We start from the raw sequence: 22,209 nt of genomic DNA, 5'->3' as shown, positions 1-22,209 counted from the left end.
TTGAATTTCTGATTATACATTCAAACTGTATGAAAACACAAACTGTATGAAAAGCATGTCCCATCTGATATTATACATTTTTCATTCAACAAACACTGTTGGAACAGAAGTTCTCATCCTGAGACTATGAGTTGTCACTGAGAAAAATTTACACAATTTTTCTCCATGTGAGACTAATCTCTGGTAGAAATGAGAAAGCATTTTCTTTTCTTTGTCCAACCCATTTGATCTTGTACCTTTCTTTCTTTCTTCCTTCCTTCCTTCCTTCCTTCCTTTCTTTCTTTCTTTCTTTTTTTGTCTTTTTATCTTTTCAAGAGCTGCACCCATGGCACATGGAGGTTCCCAGGCTAGGGGTCCAATTGGAGCCATAGCCACCAGACTACACCAGAGCCACAGCAACGCGGGATCCAAGCTGTGTCTATGACCTACACCACAGCTCATGGCAACACTGGAGCAAGGCCAGGGATCAAACTCGCAACCTCATGATTCCTATTCGGAGTCGTTAATCACTGAGCCAAGATGGGAACTCCTATACCTGACTTTAAAAAGCTTCCCAGGAAATGTCTGTTATTTTTAATTTCTTATATTTTTTATTATTGTTGTTTTATGTTAACACTTGGATCATTTTGAAGATGATGACTGATTTGAAAAAAAACAAATACTGGGATAAATAAGTGTTTAATCCATGTCATGTCTCAAGAGTCTAAGGGAGGAAAACAAATCAGAAAAGAATTTACATTACCATTCAATGAGAAGTAATGCAAAATAAGATCCATTTAATTTAAAATATTTTTATGTGAAAGATAAACAGAGGCGAAAGAGTTATTTTACCAACACTGATGACAAATAGTGTTGTAATTAAAAAGAACATGTGTATTGGAGTTCCCATTGTGGCGCAGTGGAAACAAATCCAAACTAGGAAGCATGAGGTTGAGGGTTCAATCCCTGGCCTCACTCAGTGGGTTAAGGATCTGGCGTTGCCAAGCTGTGCTGTAGATCACAGACGTAGTTCAGATCCCATGTTGCCGTGGCTCTGGCATAGGCTGGCAGCTATAGCTCCAATTAGACCCCTAGCCTGGGAACCTCCATATGCCGCAGGTGCAGCCCTAGAAAAGACAAAAGAAAAAAACGAAGATGTGTATCAAAAAATGTTTCTTCTCTGAATCATTTTTAAATGTGCTAGTGACTTTGGAACCATGCATTAAATACTGGGAAAAAAAAAAAAGAAAGAAATGATATGAAGACCAAAGTGATTCTGTGCATATACAGGGGTTTTCTTTTCTTTTTTTTTCTTCTTTTTTATTTTAGTGACTTAATTTATAAGAACTTAGGTGAGGTAAGGAAAGAAGGGAGAACTGAGAATATTATTTATATTTGTGCTAATGTATTTAAGTTGATAAATATAAAATCACTGCCTATTTTTAAGTAGGGTTCTATCAGACAAAAATAACAACTGTGAGCTATATGTGGTAAGCCACTTATTACATGTCTTTGTCTTTACCCAGTGGTGGGAATGGGTGGTTAATCCCATTCACAGTCTTGTGCCTATTTCTGGTGATGGACCTGGACATAGTCAGCAGCAGGAAACTAAAAATGGATGTGAAATGGAGGAGAGCAATGACAAACTGGAATTTGGGAGAATGACTGAAATCCATAAGAATGAACTAGAAGTTGTGTACCCCTCTCTCTCACCTCCTGCAATCTTGATGATATGGGTGATGTGAAGAGTATGCTATCGCTCTTCATGCAGAAGTAGATCTGTACACCTAACTAACCCAGGACTTGCAGAATGAGGAAGAAAGGAGGAAAACAGGAGGAAATACAGCAGGAACTGGAAAAGCTACAAGTCTAGCTGCTATTCTAGGGCAATAAGAAGAGCCCAGCAAGAATGGCAACCTTCATAAATAGCAGCACTACCTGACTCCGTATCAATGGGGATGCCATCTTCTTTTCTCCAAGGAGAAAAATTTAGTTTGGGGTCAAGTAAAAAAAAAAAAAATCTTATTACGGTAGTTGAAAGTGTACCCTTAACTTTAGAGGCTAATAAGATAAAAATAAAATGATACACCAAGCACCAAGCTTGTTTTGCAGGGTACTACGAAACTGCAGGTATGGAAACATATTGCTGATAGCCCCTTAGACTGAGTATCATGCGTATGTGCTAGGAACTCTGATGACTGACAGTGAACTTTAGATCACCACAGGCTGAAAATACACCTCATATTGCATATACAACCACCCTGTCCTCCAAATTTGCACATGTCACCCACAAAAAGGCATAAAGATAGGTTGCGCTTCAGCAGAAAACTCTCGAAACTTCCAAATTTCCTTTCCATCAATCATTTCTGAGTTCCCTCCCGCTGTTAATCCCCGTTTCCATGATAAATATCCCACTGAACAGACAAGTGGAGATACAGATCTGGGTTTTGCCTCCTGTCTCCTTGCTTGGCTACCATGAAATAAAGCCTTTTACCCTCTGCAGATGACCATTGCCTCAGTATTTTGTCTTTCTGTTGTGTGGTGGGCAGTAGCTCACTTTCTCAGTTATGTAGTCTTTGGCCCATCAAAGCTTAATGCAGTTAGGCAGTCTTTTTCCTTGGTATTTAATTTCAAGAGGGTAGTAAGCTCAATTAGGAAAAAAAAAGTTAAAGGAAAAGACTCCTTTGGATAGCGACAATGAAAAAAATCTTAGAAAAATAGTGCCTACACTAACCCTTAAACATGGATATTTCTTCTTCATTTCTGCCTTCCAAATCTCATACAGTTTTCTACAATGGCCAATCTAAAACTGATACAGAACTGAGGCATCATGATTCTGTAACATGAAGTTCAATATTTTTAATATCTCTATACTATAGTGGAAATAACTTCACATTTGGGGACTTAATTTCAAGTCCACATCTATATGCTGAGCTATTTTATCTGGCACAGGGCTAGTTATGTAAATTTCTAATCACAAAATATGAATTATACTGTTGCTTCTGTTGTGAAGTTTAAATGAAGTGCCAGAATTGAAAGAACCCACTGTAGAATCACATTAAGGTGAATATATACTTAGCTAAAACTTTTACTGTGTGCTATATATTATTAAATGTAGCTCTTTAAAAATATTTGAATGTTAGAAAGGATTTTATATATATATATATATATATATATATATACATCTACTGTACAGCATGGTGACCCAGTTACACATACATGTATACATTCTTTTTTCTCACATTAAGTATTCTATCCTAAATGACTAGACAGAGTCCCCAGTGCTACATTCCAGGATCTCATTGTTAATCCATTCTGAAGGCTATGTTCTGCATCTATTTACCCCAAGCTCCCAGTCCCTCCTACTCCCTCACCTCCCCCCTTGGCAACCACAATTCTATTCTACAAGTCCATGAGTTTCTTTTCTTTGGAAAGGTTTATTTTGTGCTGATATAGATTCCAGATATAAGTGATAGCATATGGTATTTGTCTTTCACTTTCTGACTTATTTCACTCAGTATAAGAGTCTCTAGTTCCATCCATGTTGCTGCAAATGACATTCTTTTGTTCTTTTTTATGGCTGAGTTGTATTCCATTGTGTATATTTACCACATCTTTCTAATTCAATCATCTATCAATGGACATTTGTGTTGTTGCCATATCTTGGCTATTGAAAATAGTGCTGCAATGAACATATGGGTGCATGTGTCTTTTTTAAGTAGAGTTTTGTCTGGATATATGCCCAAGAGTGGGATTGTTGGGTCATATGGTAGTTCTGTGTATAGATTTCTGAGGTATCTCCATAGTGATCTCCATGGTGGTTGTACCAGCTTACATTCCCACAAACAGTGCAGGAGGGCACCCTTTTCTCCACATCCCATCCAGCATCTATTATTTGTGGACTTCTTAATGATGGCCATTCTGACTGGTGTGAGGTGGTATCTCATGGTACTTTTGATTTGCATTTCTCTAATAACCAGTGATGTTGAGCATTGTTTCAAGTGTTTGTTGGCCATCTGTATATCTTCCTTGGAGATATGTCTCTCCAGGTCCTTTTCCCATTTTTCAATTGGGTTGTTGGCTTTTTTTGCTGTTGAGTTGTATAGTTGCTTGTATATTTTAGAGATTAAGCCCTTGTCAGTTACATTATTTGAAAGTATTTTCTTTTATTCTGTAAGTCATCTTTTTGGTTTCCTTTGCTGTGCAAAAGTTTGTCAGTTTGATTAGGTCCCATTGGTTTATTTTTGCTTTTATTTCTGCTGCTTTGGGAGACTGACCTGAGAAGACATTTATAAGGTTGATGTCAAAGAATGTTCTGCCTATGTTCTCTTCTAGGAGTTTGATGGTGTCTTGTTTTATATTTAAGTCTTTCAGCCATTTTGGCACACGGTGTCAGGTGTATTCTAGTTTCATTGATTTGAATGCAGCTGTCCAGGTTTCCCAGCAATACTTGCTAAAAAGACTGTCTTTTTTGCATTTTATATTCTTGCCTCCTTTGTCAAAGATTAATTGACTGAAGGTGTCTGGGTTTAGTTCTGGGTTCTCTATTCTGTTCCATTGGTCTGTATGTCTGTTTTGGTACCAGTACCACACTGTCTTGATTAAAGGATTTTAAACAATTTTAAGATTTCATAATTTAACCCTTTTACTTTACAGAGGTGAAAAGTTGTTTTTAGATAAAGTTATTCAGTCTAGCTAGTCAGGGCAGAGTTCTAGATATCTCTCAGATGTCTAAGATCTCAATCCAGTTTTTTACAATTACAGTCTGCTTCTCGTAAGATTATGAATCATTCTTTTTTAAATACAAGTATATACTTGCCATGTGGAGTATTTTAAGATAATATTTTCTTTAAATGTCAGAGAAATAAGCAAAAAACAAGGATAGCAGGTAGCCTGAACTTGGGAGTACAAACTTTGAATTCAGAACTGGATTCCTCTGATCCAGGTTTCACAGCTTATTGATCCATGATATCTTCCAAATTACTTTTCCTCTTTAAGCTTCAGCTCACTTATGTAAAATTTGTACAAAATAGTGAGATGAATAAGGTCACCATTTAAGACAATGGAAAACAGTAAGCTCTAAATAAATGTAGCTATTACTCTTGTTTTTAGTCTTGTAGAGTTTTAACACCAAAGTGCTAATGGCTGCAAAATATGTTTGCTTAATAAGAATCAAGGGAACAAACTTTTGTGTAAGTTGGTTTAAAGGAGTAACATTATGCAAAAAAAAATCAGTCCTCAGTGAATTTCCTTAACTCTAGAGATGCAACAGCTAAATTTGGAAAGCTAGTAGTGCAAGACATTTGAAAGCCAACAGAGCATGAGGCTGGACAAAAGATGCATTGTTATGTGAAAGGCTGACAGCAGAGGATATCAGTTGAAAAATTATTATTCATACTGAATGATCCACATGGTACTGCATTGCATTGTCCTGACAAAGTCTTGCTAAAGGAGATTTTGTTACAGGACTCCGAAAATTATTACTGCACACCAGAAGATGTGGAATCTTTACAGGGGTAGAATTGTTAGAATTCCTTCACAGTTATCAAGTGAGCTCAAATGTTCACTGAAAAGGATTTAGTGAATTAAAGACATTTGTCTATTAGTTTTGCTTTAGATTTCTCAGGGGCAGTTACACTATATTTGATTTTTACCAATCTCCTTAATGATGCTTCCTTTGTCTGCATTAGCATTTTTATCAGAGAAAGGGAAATAGCAGTATTTAAATCTAAACATGTCTAAAATTCCTTAAATGCTCACCTTTCCAATTCTATTCAAGAATGTTTAGTACTACAAATGTATGAGATTTTACTAATACACACTATTTTCTAGAATTTACATTAATGTATGAGAATTATCTACATATAATATTTATTATTCACAACAGACTTACTATTGCTGTTATCTCACCTTGTATTTAAAGACACTGAAATTGAGGAAGTAAATTCATTTATCCTGGTGTCATATGAAGAAGAGAAAAAATTCAAACCCAGGAATGTTTGGTATAAATCCCATACATCTCCTATGCCTCAATACACTGTTCACTGTTTTTTTAATTGAAATACAGTTAATTTACAAAATTACATTAGTTTTAGGTGTACAAATGGTGATTCAATATACTTATACAATATATTCCATTTAAAGTTACTGCAAAATAATGAAAATAGTGGCTATATTACCTTGTGTTGTGTAATATATTCATGTTTCTTCTTTTTTATACAAGTGGTTTGTGTCTCTATTCTAGACCCCTATTTTTTTTTTCTTTATTAAAGTATAGTTGATTTACAATGTTTCTTCAAGTTCTGTTGTATAGCAGTGACCCAATCATACACATTTCTCTGGGTTGTATAGTAGGGCCCCATTGCCCATCCATTCCAAATATAACATTTTGCATCCAAAGACCCCCCAAAATGCCTATCCATCAAACTCCCTCCCCCTTCCCCAATGGGAACCCCATCTACTCTCCTTGGCCATGATCTGTTTCTGTTTTTTTAGATAGGATCATCTTTTCCATATTTTAGATTCTACAAATAAGTGATATCATATGGTATTTGTCATTTTCCTTCTGGCTTACTTCACTTAGTATGAGACTCTCTAGTTCCATCCATGTTGCAGCAAATGACATTAGTTTGTCTTTTTATGGCTGAGTAATATTCCATTGTATATATGTACCATATCTTCCTAATCCATTTATTTATCGATGGACATTTAGATTTCTTCAATGTCTTGGGTTTGGTAAATTGTGTTGCAATGAACATATGGGTGCATGTATCTTTTTCAATGAAAGTTTTGTCCAGATATATGCCCAGGATCATATGGTAGTTATATATTTAGTTTTCTGAGGTTCCTCCATACTGTTTTCCATAGTGGTTGTGACAATTTACATTCCCAACAGCAACTTTTTCGAAGGTAACTTTTTCGCCACACACTCGCCAGCATTCATTGTTTGTTGACTTGTTAATGATGACTTTTCTGACCAGTGTGTGGTGGTACCTCATTGTATCTTTGATTTGCATTTCTCTAATAATAAATGACATGCAGCGTTTATTTTTCATTTGCCTATTGGCCATACGTATGTCTTTGGAGAAATGTGTATTTAGGTCTTTGAACCATTTTTCAATTGTGTTGTTAATTTTTTGTTGTCAAGTTGCATGAGTTGTTTGTATATTTTGGAGATTAGGCCCTTGTCTATTGCATCATTTGCAAAGATTTTCTCCCATTCTATGTTTTTTTTTTTTTTTTCATTTAAAAAAAAATTGTTTCCTTTGCTGTGTGTAAGCTTTTGAGTTTAATTAGGTCCCATTGGTTTATTTATGTCTTTATTATCATTATTCTAGGAGGTGGATCAAACAAGATTTTGCTGTGATTTACATCAAAGAGCATTCTGCCTATGTTTTCTTCTGGGAGTTTTATAGTATCTGGCCTTAAATTTAGGTCTTTAATCCATTTTGAGGTTATTTTTGTATATGGTGTTAGTGATCTATCTTCTTTTACATGTAGCTTTCCAGTTTTCCCAGCACCATTTATTGAAGAGACTATCTTTCTTCCCTTGTATGTTCTCGCCTCCTTTGTCATAGATTAGTTGACTATAGGTGCTTAGGTTTATTTCTGGGATTTCTTTATTGTTACATTGATTTATATTTATGTTTTTGTGCCAGTACCATATTGTTTTTATGACCATAGCTTTGTAGTATTGTCTAAAGCCACGATGCTTCATTCCTCAAATTTTCTTTTCTTTTTCAGTATTGATTTGCCTATTATAGATCTTTTCTGTTTCCACACAAATTTTAAAATATTTTGTTCTATGTCTGTGAAGAATGTCCTGGGTAATTTGAAAGGGATTGCATTGAATTTGTAGATTGCCTTGGGTATTGCAGTCATTTTGACAATATTGATTTTTCCAATCCAAGAGCATGGTATATCTTTCCATCTGTTTGTGTCATCTTTGACATGTTCATCAACATCTTATCGTTTTCAGAGTATAGGTCTTTTGTCTCTTTAGGTAGATTTAGTCCTACTTATTTTCTATTTTTTGATGTGACTGTAAATGGGATGGGTTCTATGATTTTTCTTTCTGAGCTTTCATTGTTAGTATATAGAAATGCAATTGATTTCTGAGTATTAATTTTGTAGCCTGCAACTTTGCCAAATTCATTGAGTTCATTTAGAACTCTAAAAATTTTCTGGTGCTGTCTTTAGGGTTTTCTAGGTATAGTATCATGTCATCTGCAAACAATGATTGTTTTACTTCTTCTTTTCCAATTTGGATTCCTTTTATTTCTTTTTCTTCCCTGATTGCTGTGGCTAGGACTTCCAAAACTATGTTGAATAATAGTGGTGAAAGTGGACATCCTTGTCTTGTTCCTGATCTTGGTGTAAATTTTTCACCATTGAGAATGATGTTAGCTGTGGGTTTTTCATATATATTTTTTATTATGTTGAGGTAGGTTCCCTCTATGCCCACTCTCTGGAGAGTTTTTTTTTTTTTATCAGAAATGGGTATTGAATTTTGTCAAAAGTCTTTTGTACATCTATTGAGATTATCATATGGTTTTTATGCTTCAGTTTGTGGATGTAGTGATAGATTTATGAATATTGGAGGATCCTTGCATCCCTGGGATAAATCCCACTTGATCGTGCTGTATGATCCTTTAATATATATGTGGATTTGTTTCGCTAGTATTTTGTAGAGGATTTTTGCATCTATGTTCATCAGTGGTGTTGGTCTGTAATTTTCTTTTTTTGTGGTATTCTTGTCTGGATTTGGTATTGGGGTAATGGTAGCCTCATAGAATGAGCTTGTCAGTGTTCTTTCCTTTGCTATTTTTTTTTAATTTTAATCGTTATTTCCCCAGTAAAACTTTTTTTTTCTACTGTACAGCATAGCGACCCAGTTACACATACATGTATACATTCTGTTATCTCACATCATCATGCTATTTTTGAAAGGGTTTTAGAAGAATAGGTTTTAACTCTTAATATTTGATGTAACACTCCTTCGTAGCCATCAGGTCTTGGACTTTTGTTTTTTTGAAAGGTTTTTAATCACATTTTCAATTTTGGTACTTATCTGTCTGTTCATATTTTCACTTTCATTCTGGCTCAGTCTTGGTAGGTTGTACCTTTGTATGAATCTGCCTATTTCTTCTAGGTTGTCCATTTAATTGGCATATAGTTGCTTAGAGCAGTCTTTTATAATCCTTTGTATTTCTGTGGAGTCAGTTGTAATTTCTCCCTTTTCATTTCTAATTTTATTGATTTGAACCCTCTCCCTTTTTCTCTTTTTTTTTCTTGGTGAGTCTGGCTTAAGTTTTATCAATTTTTTTTTAATCTTTTCAATGAACTAACTTTTGGTTTCATTTATCTTCTCTGTTGCTTTCTTCATGTCTATTTCATTTATTTCTGCTCTGTTCTTTATGATTTCTTTCCTTCTGCTAATTTGGGCTTTGTCTATTCTTACTTCTCTAATTGTTTTAGATGTAAGGTTAGGTTGTTTATTTGAGCTTTTTTTTCTTTTTTATTTACAATGATTTTTATTTTTTTTCCATTATAGTTGGTTTACAGTGTTCTGTCAATTTTTCTCCTGCATAGCAAGGTGACCCAGTCACACATACACGTCATTCTTTTTTCTCACATTATTATGCTTTTCTTTCTTGAGATATGATTGTATTACTATAAACTTTCCTCTCAGAACTGTTTTTGCTGTGTCCCATAAGTTTAGGGTTCTATCTCTATTGTCATCTCCCCCCTTCCCACTCTCCACTGGTAACTACTAGTTTGTTCTCTAGATCTGTGAATCTTTCTGTTTTGTCATGTCCACTTGTTTGTTTCCTGTCTTTTGGATTCCAAAATAAGTGACAACACAGTGTATTTGTCTTTTTCTCTGACTTATTTCATTAAGTATAATAATTTCTAGGTTCATAGACTTGACAAATGACAGAATTTTATTATTTTTTGACTGAGTAATAAGTAATAATATATATAACTATATATGTATATATGTATGTGTATGTATACATATATACCACATCTTTTTATCCTTTCATTTGTTAATGGACACAAATTGCTTCTGTATCTTGGCTATTATAAATAATGCTGCTATGAACATGGTGGTGTATGTGTCTTTTTGAATTAATGTTTTGTATTCTTTGGATATATACACAGGAATGGTATTGCTGGATCATATGATAGTTCTAGTTTTTTAGTTTTTTGAGAAACTTCCATACTGTTTTCTATAGTGGTTGCACAAATTCACATTCCTACCAATAATGCACAAGTATCGCCTTTTTTCCACATCCTCACCAACATTTATTATTTGTCATTATACTGATAACTATTCAACAGGTGTGAGGTGATATTTCAATTTTTGGAGGCTTTCATTTGAAGATTATAGATGTTGAGCATCTTTTCATGTGCCTATTAGTTATAAGTGTGTCTTCTTTGGAAAAAAATGTCTATTTATGTTCTCTGCCCATTTTTAAATTGAGATGTTTGTTTTTGATATAGAGTGATATGAGCTATATTTTGGATATTAACCCCTTATTGGTCTTGTTATTTGCAAGTATTTCCTCCTATTCTGTAGGTTGTCTTTTCATTTTCTTGATGGTTTTCCTTGATATGCAACAGCTTTAAGTTTAATTAGTTCTAATTTGTCTATTTTTGCTTTTATTTATTTTGCTTTAGGAGACAAATCAAAAAATATTGCAGTAATTAGTGTCAATGAGTGTTCTGCCTATGTTCTCTTTTAGGAGTTTTATACTTTCAGATCTTACATGTAGGTCTTTAATCCATTTCAAGTTCATTCTTTTGTATGCTGTTAGAGAATTCTAATTTCATTCTTTGGAATGCAGCTGTCCAGTTTTCCCAGCACCACTTATTGAAGAAATTTTCTCCATTGTATATTCATTGTTGTAGATTAATTGACCATAAGCTTATAGGTTTATTTGTGGGCTCTCTATTCTCTTCTGTTGCTCTTGTGTGTCTATTTTTTTGTGCCAGTATCATGCTGTTGTGATTACTATAGCTTTGTAGTATTGTCTAATATTACCTATAACTTTGATACCTATAACTTTGTTCTTTTTTCTCAGTGTTGCTTTGGCAATTTGCAGTCCTTCATGGTTCTATATTAATTTTAGGATTAAGTTTTCTAGTCCAGTGAGAAATGTCATGGGCATTTTGATAGGGATTGCATTAAATCTGTAGATTGTTTTGGTTATGTTTCCTTTTGTTTGAATCATTTTCATATGCCTTCATCAATGTTCTATAGTTTTCAGAGTATAGGTCTTTCACTTCCTTGGTTAAGTTTATTCCTAGTTATTTTATTCTTTTTCACGTAATTTTAAATGGATCATTTTCTTCTTTCTCTTATGATAGTTCATTATTAGTGTATAAGAAAGGAATGGATTTCTGTATATTAATCATATACCCTGCAATTTCACTGGAATAATGTATTCTAATAGTTTTTGGATGGAAATTTTCTCCATATAGTATCAAGTCATTTGAAAAAATAGTAACAGTTTTAATTCTTCTCTTCCAATTTGGATGTATTTTATTTATTTTTCTTGTCTGATTGCTCTGCTAGGAATTTTGATACTATGTTATATGGAACATGTGAGGGTGTGTATACTTTTCTTATTCATGATTTTACAGGAAAGACTTTAGTTTTTCACCTTTGAGTATGATTTTAGTTTTGGATTTGTCATAAGTTGTACATTGATTTATGTTCCCTCCACTCAAAATTTGAAAAGATTTTTATCATGAATGGATGTTGAAATTTGTCAAATGTTTTTTTGGGCATATATTGAGACAATCATGATTTTTATCCTTCTTTATTAATGTAGTTTATCATATTGATTAATTTATGGATGTTTAAACATCCTTGCCTCCCTGTAATAAATCCCACTGGGTTATGGTATATGATTATTTTAGTATATTACTTGGTTTGCTAATATTTTGTTGATGATTTTTGAATCTGTATTCATTAAAGCTACTTACCTGTAATTTTCCTTTTTTGTATTGTCTTTGGCTTTGCTATTAGAGTAATGGTGGCCTCTCAGAGTTCATTTGGTAGTGTTATTTCCTCTTTAATTTTTTGGAATGTTTTAAGAATAATAGTTATTAGCTCGTCTTTATATGTTTTGTAGAATTCCTTTGTGAAGCTGTCTAGTACTGGACTTTTGTTTGATGGGAGTCTTTTTATTGCAAATTTAATTTTACTACCAATGATCAACCTATTCAGATTGCTCGTTTCTTCTTGATTCAGTATTGTGAGGTTCTGTGTTCCTAGAAATTTGTTCATTTCTTCTAGGTTTTCCAATTTGTTGACATATGATTCTTCATAGTATTTGCTTATGCATTTTTATAACTCTCAGGTATCCATTGTTATTCCTCCTCTTTGATATTTAGTTTATTTTGGTTTTATGCTTTTTCTTCTTGGTGAGTTTGGCTAAATATTTATCAATTTTGTTTATCTTTAAAGTCACACATTTTGTTTTCATTGATCTTTTTTATTTTGCATCTCTTTTTAATTTATTTTTTCTCTGGTATTTATTATTCCCTCCTTATGCTGGCTTTTGCCTTTCTTCTTATTCTAATTATTGTCAGTGATAAGTTAGATTTTTAATTTGGGATTTTTCTTCTTTCTTGAGGAAGGTCTGTATTGCTATGAAGTCCCATTTTAGAACTGTGTTTACTTTATCCCATAGTATTTGGAAAAGTTTGATTCCATTTTCATTTTTCTTGAGGTATTTTCTGATTTCCTCTTGAATTCATCATATTTCCACTGTTTTTTTTTAGTAGCATGTTGTTTATTTTCCACGTTTGCACTTTTTTCATTTTTTTTTTTTCTGTAGTCGATTTCTAGTTTCATGTCATTATGGTAGAAAAAAATGCTTGATATAATTGATTTCTAGTCTCTTAAATTTGTTGATACTTGTTTTGTGTCCTAGAATGCAATCTATCTTGATGAAAATTTCATCCACACTTGAAAAAATACCTATTCTGCTGCTTGGGAATGTAATTCCTATAGATATCTATTAAGTCCAACTGGTCTATTGTATCATTTACAATCCCTATTTGCGTATTGATTTTCTGTCTGTGTGATGTGTCCATTGATATAAATGGAATGTTAAAGACTCTATTATTGGGTTGTCAGTTTTGCCCTTTCTGTCTGTTAATATTTGCTTTATATATTTAGGCATTCCTATATTGTGTGCACATGTGATAATGAGTATAATATTCTTTCTTGTGTTGATTCTTTTATCATTATATAATGCCTTCCTTTGTCTTTTGTTACACATTTTGTTTTGAAATCTATTTTTTCTGATATAAGTATTGCTACCCTCATTTTCTTGTCATTACCATATCTTTTTTAAATCCCCTTGGTCTGTATATGTTTTTAGCTCTGAAGTATGTCTTTTGAAAGCATCATATATATATATATATATATATATATATATATATATATATGATAAATATGTATATATATGATATATATGTATATATATGATATATATGTATATGTATTTTATATATCATATATATATACATACACACTCTATTTTTTAGTCACACATACATAGAAACACACATACATACACATACACTCTATTTTTTAGTCAGTCAGTCGCTATGTATTTTGGTTGATGCATTTATCCTTTTGATATTTGATAAGGTATTGGTAGGTATGTATTTATTGAGCTTTTTACTACTTGTTTTTTAGTTTTTTTGTAGTCCTTCTCTGTTCATTTCTTCTTTTTGTTTCTTCCCTTGTGATGTGATGATTTTCTTTAGTGGTATGTTTGTTTTTCTTTCTCTCTAGGTTTTGTGCATCTGTTACAGGTTTTGATTTGTGGTTACCATGAGTTTCATGTATGTCAACTATTAACTGTATTTACTTCTTTTAAACTAGTAGTCTTTCGGAGTTCCCATCGTGGTGCAGTGGTTAACAAATCTGACTAGGAACCATGAGGTTGCGGGTTCGATCCCTGCCCTTGCTCAGTGGGTTAATGATCCGGCATTGCCGTGAGCTGTGGTGTAGGTCGCAGACATGGCTCAGATCCTGTGTTGCTGTGGCTCTGGTGTAGGCTGGCAGCTACAGCTCTGATTCGACCCCTAGCCTGGGAACCTCCATATGCCGCGAGAGCGGCCAGGGAAATAGCAAAAAGACAAAAAAAAAAAAAAAAAAAAAAAGTAGTCTTTCTACATTTGCACTAGCTTATTTAAGTGGCAAATACTCAGCTTTTATTATATATTTGTCTTTTTTAGAGGAATTTTCCCTTTCTTATAGATTCCTTCTTCTTATTATAAACTTTTATTGTCTTTAGAGAAGACCTTTTAACATTTCTTTTAGGATTTAGTATTGATGAACTCTTAGTTTTTGGTTGTCTGAGAAGTTCCAGATCCCTTCTTTAAATCTAAATAATAGTCTGGCTGTGTAGAGCATCCTAGGTAACCTGTTTTTCCCTTTCAGCACTTTAAAAATCTCATGACATTTCCTTCATGGTTGCAGCTGCAAAGTTTCTGCAGAAAAATCAGATGATTTTCTCATGAAAGTTCTTTGTACATGACTCTGTTTTTCTCTTGCTAACTGTAGAAGTCTGTCTTTAAATTTTTCCATTTTTAATTATGTCTTGGTATGAGTCTCTGAGTTCATCTTGTTTGGGACCATCTGGGCTTGTTACCTGGATATCCATATCCTTCTTTAGGTTTGGGAAGTTTTCAGCTATTAATCCCTCAAATTACTTTTTGGATCCCATTCTCAATATCTTCTCATTCTGGGACTCCTATAATGAAAATGTTGATACACTTGATGTTATCCAAGAGGGCTCTTAAACTACTCTCTCTTTTTGATGTTCTGATTGGAAAATATCCATTATGCTGTCTGCCAGATCACATATGTGTTCTTCTGTATCACCTAGTCTGCCACTAATTCCTTCTAGTATGTTTTTCATTTCAGTTATTTTATTTTTCGGTTCTGACTGGTTCTTTTTTATATTTTCTAGTTCCGTGTTTAAATTCTCATTATATTTATCTATTCTTTTCCCCAATTCTGTTCACATTTTTATTAATGCTTTGACTTTTTTATATGGTACATTTTTTAAATTTGTTTCAGTATTTATTTTCCAATTTTTTTTTTCTCTTGCCCTTTTAGATGAGACAAATTATTTTTTCTTCTCATTTGGCTTAACTCTCTCTGTCTCAATAAAATTAGGTGAAACAATTACCTATTGCAGTAAGGATGTCCTAAAGTGGAGTTTCCCTATATAGACTTTGTGTACAGTGGTTTTGGTGGGAGAGTTGAATTTGAGGTGAACACAAATCACATCTTTCCTCAGTGTATGCTGTCAGTGATCACTTTGCTGGAAGATGGGGCTGGAGGTAGAGGTGCCAAGGCCAGAGCCAGGTGTGAGTCAGAGCTTACTCTCTCCTTAATGGCCATAACTGCCTTATCAGGGGTGGGAACATGATGCAGATTGCTGTAGCAGGAGCTCTGAAGATTGAGTCTGAGCTGGCTCCATCCCCTTTAATTGTGTGTTCTCCCCACTTCTAGAACTGATACCCTTGCCCTAGAAATGAGCCAGGCCAGAGTAAGAGGGGCTGGTGTGGGCACTTGCTTTGAGTTGGGGTACAGGCTATGGCAGTCCAACTCAGAACAAAGACCCCAAATGCTTCTTATGTGTTGGTTTTGTGGGTGTCAATAACAGCTTCCCCTGCTCTGCTCAGATGCTGCTTCAGGTCAGAGCCTCCTTTGAGTTTCACAGCTGAGTCCTTAGATTAGTGTGGAGCTGAGTCAGGAAGCAAGAAATGGTAGAATATTCTCTTGGCTCAGACTGGAGTGCACAAGGGGGTGGTTGCAGGAAACTTGCCAGGTGCTCTAGTAGTTTTCAGTCTGTCCTCTATTCTCCTACTTTGTGAGCCAGCACTTGTGCACTCACCACTTATAAGCAGAGTCTTGGCTTTCCATATCCCTCCTGTTAGTGCCACCAAATATCCAACCAGCCAAGAGGGATTGTTTTCTTGTGTCAGACCTCCAGTCTGGGTAACCCAATAGGTGACTCAAACAGCTTAGTAAACAGGACTTTTCATAAAGAATATCAATTCAAATCAAAAGTCACAGCAGCTGCGAGGTGCACTGCTCAACTCTCCCCCTTTTAAAGTAGAGTTGAATCTATGCATTCTCAGATTCATTGTGATGTTCCTTTAAAAGCCCTGCTCTCCCCCTCCTCCAATGTTTTCTAGCAAATGTCTGAGCATAGCAGTGGTAATAGAGCCAGACAATTCCTGCCTAATGCAGGACAACCCTATTGTGATGTCTTTGCTCAGGGTCTTTTCATTGGCCTTAATGAGACTCTCTCAAAACTGCTCTAAAGTAGAGAACAAAGCTCTTTCTATCCAATCCTCCATCCTTTACACTTCTCTTTCAAAGGTGTCAGATATGCTCTGGTGTACAAAGCTCTCCCTGCTTCCCTTGCTCTATGCCCTTTATCCTTTGCCAGTGATCCCTAATAATTCTTTTGCACATCTATCCTATCTTGGCTACTACTTTTTAGATGACATAAATTGACCCAGAAATGATAATGCACCAATTAAAATAGAAGCTTGGCTATCAAATATTTTTATACATAAACAGAATAACTGAGCTACGGTATAGTTGCGGAAAGCTGAAATTTTTAATGAAAATCTCTTTCGGTGGCAGTATGTGCTTTCTCTGTGAGGTAATTCAGAGAGAATTATTATATTATATCTTCATTATAATAATTATATAATAGATTTTATTATAAAAGATTATAATGAATCTTCATTATAATTTTAGAATTATTTGAGCCCCTTAAATTCCATGATTTTGTTTTAAAAATCTTTTTTGTAGGAAAATATTTGATAGAATTTCTATTTTATTAGTATAAATATACATATAGTAAATATATGCATATCCTATACAAAAATTGAATTAGATTGAGGAGTCCTATATTTTTTAGCCTCTGAAATTTGTAAAATATGCAACAATTATTGATAATTTATGTGACAAATTTTGTCTGGCAAAATACTTGTCAAAGGACCTTATTTCATATAAGCAGAAATATAGTACCTATGAAAATACTTGGGCTGAAATATATCGACCTGAAAATTAGAGTCTAGGACATCTTACATCTAATAGAGTTTGCTCTGGGCTTTTTAAGTACTTTAAAAATCACAGGCAATTTAATGAAAAATATTGAACATGATAAGATAATATTGAAAAAAAATGCCTTCAGAAACTTATCATTCCAGAATATAAGATTATGATTAAAATATATGATTATGTAGTATCTTCCGATTGTATTTTCCTGGTTATAATTGATTAGACTAGAAATTTTGGAATCAAGCTGACTCCTCTCTTTATAGGGTGTAAAATTCAAGAAGGCAGAAACACTATTTTGTTAACTGCTCTCTCACCAGAACTTTGATCAGTGCTGGTCCATAGGAAACACTTGGTACATATTCATTGAACTGATGAGTGACTGAATGATATTTCTAGTCTTGTACTCCAAAGACTTCAGTTTCCCTTTATTATAATCATCCTTTGCAGATATATGAGAATGTTATGGGTAAAAATAGGCACTTGGAGACAATTCTTAGTTTCTTGCTTTTCTGCCTATCTTTTGAGCAGAGTTACTGACTTATTTTGTTCTGGATTAACTCGTCAAAGATGCTTATACACAGCCTTGGAAAACAGGATCCATGTGTCCCTCTGGGGCAGAGGGAAAATTTATTTCCTGAGAGAGTCATAAAGATAATATCTTCAGGACAAAATTCAGGCAAGCTTTCTGTCCATTACAAAAGACTGGGACTCCTTAAACTCGAATTTCCTTTCCTTTAACATAACCCACTGTGGCATCACTTGTCACTCTTTGTGTGGATATTGAGATTTGAAGAATTGACACAAATACTGATGATGTGATTACTGCTATTGATGTAAGTAATAAAGCACTTTGTCTCCAATTCAGCATTGTCATATCTCCTTCCACCATCCATGGAACAGAAGTAGGGTAACTTGTTAGGTTAAAACCTCAAACTTCCACAGTTCTTATAAATAGGCTGGGATAATTATCAGCTGTAATTCGTTTATATTTTAGGACTGATAATATTATATCTTTAATTCTTTGCATCTAGCTAGAACAAACACATTAGAAATATTAATCATCATGGTCCAAGTACTTATTCCAGGACCACTGTGGAGATATCAAGTTGAGAAATACATCATGTCTTCATAGAGAAATGCATAGATTGTAGACAGATGTATGCACACATGTACCTTACAATGTAGTTGTAAACAAAAGAAAGTCTAGGGTTGAAGAATGGACAGGAAGATTTCTTAAGGACATAAAACCAAGTTAGGCCTACAAAAATTAATTCAATGTGACCAGAAGAAGAAAGGGGAAAAAATATTTTCCATCTTACTGACAAGAAAATTAGAGAATAAGTCAGCATCTTGCTTTACTAGCACTGAGCATGCATGTGAAAGAGTTATAATCTATAAGGAAGTAGAATCAAAGGATCATTTGACTGTAAGTTAGAAATCAGAGTCATATTGTGGGAGATCTTAAATGCTGTTATATAGAATTAGAAGTGAATACTAGAAGCTCATGGAAGTATAGTTGATGTGTGGGTGTGTGTGTGCATGTGTGTGTTTGTGTGTAGGTGTATGTGCTTCTGTGTATGTTTTTTTTTTTTTCCAGAAAAGTGTATTTTTGCTTTCTTTCTAAGTAGAGGTGACAAAACCAGCTCTTTTTTTATTGAGTTAGCACAGGTACCCTTGGGGAGAAGAGAAAAACAAAACAAAACAAAACTAGAAGCAATATGTTTTACAATAATTATGTAAAAGGTGATAATAACTCAGATTCAAGGGAGATTTTACTGTCAAATAATGTGCATGTTTTTTAATTTGGTCTTATGACCTAAAGAAGAGGATGAGTTGAAGATGATTTGGAAGCTCTTAACTTGAGAAACTGAATGGGTGCTTAGGACGTTAACATCATGGTAAATATAACAAGAACACATGTTTTTGAGGAGAAGGCAATGAGTTTATCTGTGAACCTATAGAATCACAGATGTTACCAGGTGTCCAGGGGGCAATATTGAGAAGACCTTTAGAAATGGGATTCTGGATTTCAGAAGAAAGTTGAGAGTCAGAAATATTGACTATAAAATTGAGTCATCATTGAGCCCAAAAATAAACCCACACACCTATCGTCAATTAGTCTTAGATAAAGGAGGCAAGAATATACAACAGAGAAAAGACATCTCTTCAGCAAGTGGGGTTGGGAAAGTTGGACAGTCACATGTAAGACAATGAAATTAGAACACTCCCTTATATCATACACAAAAATAAAATAAAAAGACTTAAAGTGTTAAATAAAGACATGACACCATAAACTCCTGGAAGAGAACATAGGTAAAACATTCTCTGACATAAATTGTAGCTATTTTTTCTTATGTCAACCTCCCAAGGCAAAGAAATAAAAGCAAAGAAAACTGATGAGACATCATTAAACTTAAAAGCTTTTGCACAGCAAAGGAAACCATAAACAAAATGAAAAGACAACTTATGGACTGGGAGGAAACTATAAAAAATGATGTAACCAACAAGGGCTTAATTTCTGAAACATGCAAACAGTTCATATAACTCAATATTTAAAAAATAAACTACCCTATCAAACAAAGGGCAGAAAACCTACATAGATATTTCTTCAAGTAAGACATACAGATGATGAAGAGGCACGTGAAAAGATGCTTATCATAGTGAATTTCAGAGAAATGTAAATAAAAAAATGCACCAAGGATCATTTAATACTGGTCAGAATGGCCATAATTAAAAAGTCCATATATAACAATTACTAGAGGGGGTGTAGGGAAAAGGGAACCCTCCTACATTGTTGTTGAGATTGTAAATTGGTACAACCACTCTGAGTATAACAATTCCTCTCTAAAAATAGAGTTATCATATGATCCAGCAATCCCATGCCTAGATATATATATCTAGAAAAGATGAAAACTCTAATTAGAAAAGACACATGTACCCCAATGTTCATAGCAGCACTAAGACATGGAAGCAACCTAAGTGTCCATCAACAGATAAATAGATAAAGAAGATGTAACAGACACACAAATGCACACACACACAATGGCATATTATCAGCCATGAAGAATGAATGAAATAATATCATTAGCAGCAACATAGTTGGGCCTAGAGATATGCATACTAAGTGAAGTAAGTCAGACAGAGAAATAAAAATATATGATATCACTTAATCATGAAGTCCAAAAATAGTGATATAAATGAATGTATTTAGAAAACAGACACAAACCCATAGATATAGAAAACAATCTTATGGTTCAGGGGAACTTCCCATTGTGGTGCAGTGGAAACGAATCCAACTAGGAACCATGAGGTTGTCGGTTCAATTCCTGGCCTTGCTCAGTGGGTTAAGGATCTGGTGTTGCCCTGAGCTGTGGTGCAGGTCACAGATGCGGCTCAGATCTGGCATTGCTGTGGCTGTGGTGTAGGCCAACGACTACAGCTCTGATTAGACTCCTAGCCTGGGAACCTCCATATGCCTCAGGTGCAGCCCTAAAAAGACAAAAAAAAAAAAAAAAAAAAAAAAAAAAAGAAGAAGAAGAAAAGAAAACAATCTTATGGTTCACAAAGGGGAAAGGGAAGGAGAGGGATAAATTAGGAGTTTGGAATTAACAGATATATGTGAAATAGATAAATGTCAAGAACCTACTGTATAGCTCAGAGAACTATAACCTATAATGGCAAAGAATCTGAAAAAGAACATGTGTGTATACCTGAATCACTTTGCGCTATACCTGAAACTAAAAAAAAACATTGTAAATCAACTACTTCAAAATTTTTTTTTTCAATTGCGTTATCATTGACTGCTACTTTTTTATCTCTTTGCAATAATTTAAATTTTTCGTTATTCTTTTTTCTTATTTTAAGATGAATGATTAGCTTGTTTTGTAATCTTTAATTTCATAGTAATTATTGACATATTTTTCTGATTATGCTATATATTTTTATATTTTATATTCTCATTGCTGTTTTTTTCTTTCTTTGCTGTGTTTTTTCCCCTTTTTTTCAGCTACTTTTTGACATCCAATAGAATGGAATATTGACAATCTTATTTAACAATAAATTTAGATGTTGTCAAAGTTTATGACTTGTACAGAAACAAATTAGTGCTTGTTTTATTTTATTTTATTTTATTTTTTTTTTGTCTTTTCTGGGGCAGCTCCCATGGCTTATGGTTCCCAGACTAGGGGTATAATCGGAGCTGTCGCCACCAGCCTACACCAGAGCCATAGCAACATGGAATCTGAGCCATGTCTGTGACCTATACCACAGCTCACGGCAACGCTGGATCTTTAACCCACTGAGCAAGGCCAGGGATCGAACCCGTAACCTCATGGCTCCTGGTCAGAATCGTTAAGCGCTGAGCCAGGACAGGAACTCTGCCATTTTATTTTTTTTATGTTTATATCATATATAAAATATTTAAATTATATATTAAAATCTACTATTTGAGAATTCTGTATAAATATCATTAATTGAACAAATACTCTTACCTTCACTTTGTTCTACCTTCCCAACTTCCCCAATATGCAGAATAAAGAGACTTCTTTTACATTGTTATCTCAGAAGGAAATACATGTAGGTAACAGGAAAAGATATAGCAGATGAGGGATTCAACTGGAAGAAGCAAATAGGCATGGACATTTGGAAAAGTCAATACATAAACCCATTTATGCTGTGGTATTGAGAAAATGCTCTAAAATCTAAAAGTCAACATACCTCCTGTGGCCAGTAGATGTTTGCGGTAAGGAAGGGAAGTGTTGCTGAAATTGAAGGATTGGTTCAAAGTCCATATGAATTCATAGGGCCTTGGACTCTCATCACTCTTATTCTCCACTCCTTACTCAAAAAGGAATCTCTGGTGAGGTTGAGCCAGATAGCTTAAGGACTGAGGAACTCCAAGCTCAGACTGTTGGGTGTCTCATGGCGACTGATGGAATAAGTGGAAATCTGCATGATGAAAAATGAGGTCTTTTTTTTCTCTATGGAACTTGAAGATCACTAGCAGCTAGGCCTGTGTTTCCTAGGTAATCAGTCCCACTCAGAAATAGCGAGGGCAATAGGCTTTTCAAAGTCACATTTTCAGAGGTGAAAAACTATTCAGAGATCAACAT

At 34.2% G+C, this 22,209-nt stretch overlaps 1 protein-coding gene across 15 annotated transcripts in view; it reads left to right on the top strand.

Annotated features, from left to right (window-relative positions):
* Window positions 1-22,209, top strand: part of LOC146397805 (uncharacterized) — a 1,134,194-nt gene that overhangs the window by 186,657 nt on the left and 925,328 nt on the right. The window lies entirely within an intron of this gene.

Source organism: Sus scrofa, chromosome 13, assembly GCF_054392235.1.
Source record: "Sus scrofa isolate SSC_HxYL_T2T_F1_AM1 chromosome 13, Sscrofa_HxYL_maternal_Yorkshire_Landrace_v2.0, whole genome shotgun sequence".
Lineage (NCBI taxonomy): Eukaryota > Metazoa > Chordata > Mammalia > Artiodactyla > Suidae > Sus > Sus scrofa.
Note: the sequence above shows the minus strand (reverse complement) of the source record. Positions and strands in the feature narration are given on the sequence as shown.